Source organism: Populus euphratica, unplaced genomic scaffold (genome assembly GCF_000495115.2).
Source record: "Populus euphratica unplaced genomic scaffold, PopEup_1.0 scaffold1421.1, whole genome shotgun sequence".
In the NCBI taxonomy this organism is placed as follows: Eukaryota; Viridiplantae; Streptophyta; class Magnoliopsida; order Malpighiales; family Salicaceae; genus Populus; species Populus euphratica.
In genome coordinates, this window is record NW_011501270.1 from 31,100 (window position 1) to 34,269 (window position 3,170).

Consider the following 3,170-nt stretch of genomic DNA (forward strand, 5'->3'; position numbering starts at 1 on the left):
GTTGTTGTTGTTGTTGTTATTATTATTTTTATTACTATTTTTATTGTTCTTGTTGTTATTGTTGTTGTTGTTGTATTATTGTTATTTATAATTTGTACAATTAACCTCCCTATGATTCGATCTCGGTCTTGCCGGGTTATTTATTACTTCGACACTCCTGCACTTGAGAGAAGACATCAATCTTTTAGTCGTGTCACTGTCACATAAATAAAATGATTGATTGATGAGTTGAAGTATTGAAATTGAAAGGACAGAGAGAGGGCTAAACTTAGAAAAGAGATGCTGGTGTAGTCCAAACTAGAATACTATTTAGTAATTAGGTCATATTTGGAGCTGTAAATCTCAAATTTAGATTTGCTTTATATGGATGGAAAGCTAAGATATAGGCCCAAAACTTTCATGCAGAAGTTGAGACTCAATTCTGCTGTCTGAAAGTCTAAATCTTAGCAACAGCGTAAAAATCCGAATTTGTCCTGCAACCCAAACACTGTTCAGTGTTCAACCTATATCTTGAGTTCTAGAAGTCCAATGACCTCAATTTGTTTTTCTTAGAAAGCTGAGACAATTTTCTAAAACTTTCATGTGAAAGTCTAGTTCAGATTATGATATTATCAATAATATTTTATTTAGACAAGAACATAAAGATTGTCACCAAGTCAAGATATGGCCAACCACTTATTAATTAGTCATCAAATCAATAGTTTTCAATTTTGGCCTTTAAAAAAAAAGGCATTTGTCATACATTTAAGTATCTTGGTTTCTGGATAAAGATCATGCTCTTGCTTTATCTTTTTGTATTTTTGTAATGCTTAAGTTTTGCTTTCATTAATATCTTATTTATGCCTTTCATTTCCTTTCCTTTACTTAGTTAACTTTTATCTTATTTATGTTCTTATCTTGTGTATTTATATTTCTTTCTTTTATTATATTTAGTTAAGTTTATTATTTCAAGGTGAAAAGGTTACACTAATGGTGTAAGAATAAGTAGAGTGTAAACTTAACGTGGACTTTAATGTTTGATAATAACATGTTTTGTATTTGTTATCTTGTTTACTTTTAATACTTTACTTGTTAAATGGTTAATCTGGATTTATATTGTATAACACTTGGTATAATAAATACTTGGTACTTTCATAACTCAATCGTATCATATAATTGACACGTGCTATGAAAGGAACTTGATTTGTTATTGACATAAGTTATAATCATGAATACCTGACAATATTTACAAGTATTAGCATTATTCAAATAAGATAACTAATGTAAACATGTTAACAATTTATAATCTAATTGGAACCACCTTTGTGTGTGGTTTTTAATTGAATAATAAGAGTTTATACTATACTTGTTTGAAATACCATTAGTTGATCCTCTAACCTTGATATTTTTTGTTATCATTGTTTAATCTTCACATTGATCTTCCATCTCAAAGTTCTCATTAACTTCTTCTTTTTTTTCTTTTATTATTATTATTATTATTATTATTATTATTATTATTGTTATTGTTGTTGTTGTTGTTGTTGTTGTGGTTGTATTGTTGTTATTTATAATTTATATAATTAACCTCTCTGTGGTTCGACCTCGGTCTTGCTAGGTTATTTACTACTTTAACACTCCTGCACTTGGGAGAAGACATCAATCTTTTGGTTGTGTCAGTCATGCATTTAGACATATTGGTTTTCAGATCAAAATCATGTTCTTGCTCTCTCGCTTTTGTAATGCTTAAGTTCTTCTTTCATTAATATCTTGTTTATACCTTTCCTTTACTTTGTTAACTTATATCTTATTTATGTTCTAATTTTATTTAGTTATGTTTCCCTCTTTAATTATGTTTAGTTTAGTTTATTATGTTAAGGTAAAAAGGTTACACTAATAGTATAAGAATAAGTGTAGTATAAACTCAACATGATCTTTAATATTTGATACTAACATGTTTTATGTTTGTTATCTTGTTCACTTTTAATACTTTGCTTGTTAAATGGTTAATCTGAGTTTATATTGTATAACACTTGGTACAACAAATACTTGACACTTTCATAGCCCAACTGTATCATATAACATAAGTTATAATCATGAATATCTAACAACATTTGTAAGTATTAGCATTATTCAAATAAGATAATTAATGCAATCTGATTAGAACCTCCTTTGTGTATGATTTCTAGTTGTGTAATAAAAAATTTATATTATACTTGTTTGAAATACCATTAGTGGATCCTCTAATCTTGACAATTATTTTATCATTATTTAAATCTCCACATTAATCTTACATCTCAAAGTTCTCTTCAACTTATTATTATTTATATAGTTAACCTCTTTATTATTTATATAGTTAACCTCTCATCATTCGACCCTAATCTTGTCAAGTTATTTATTACTTCAACACTCCTATACTTGGAAGAAGACATCATTCTTTTGGTTGTGTCATTAAACATATATTTCTATCTATAAAACCATTAGTTTTTTTTTTTTTACTAATAGAATTAGCAATAGATGTTGGAATTTCCAACGGATACAGTCCATCAGTGAAGTAGTCAGATAAATTTTCATCGATGGAGTGGTAATCTTATGTTGAAGGAAAATGTTTTTTGATAAAACTGTTAAATATTATAGTGAAATCACTAAGGATTTCTACCACTAGATAAAAAAAAATTTCTTCTATATTTATTATTTTTCAATTGTGAATTATGCTACGTAACACCAGGTTTGCATAGATTTTAAAGATTGCATCGCAACATGAAACTATAGGATTGTTTAATAGAGAACAATATGGAAAGGAGGTAACAGAGTTAATTACTTTTTTTCTTTTTTTCCTTTTTTAATGTTGGTGAAAAAATTATGATAATTGATCAATGTTGGTGTTATGATGGGTTTGTTTATGAAAATGGTCAAAATTGAAATAAATTTTAAAGAATATGAGAAGGAAAGGTTAGAGAAAAATAAGGAGAGAATGAGTGTTATTACTACTTGTTTGATTATGTTTTAGATTTTAAATATAAATGCTAATAAAGATTGATATTTTAAATTGTTAATGAAGACAACCTTCAATTGCATAAGCTGGAAAACAAAAAAGGAAAAGTAAAAAGGTTTTGAGTTGTTTTTTTATTAATACCTATGAGAACAAAAGTGTCAAAAAAGACAATTAAAATTATTTAAGATCATATGATTTA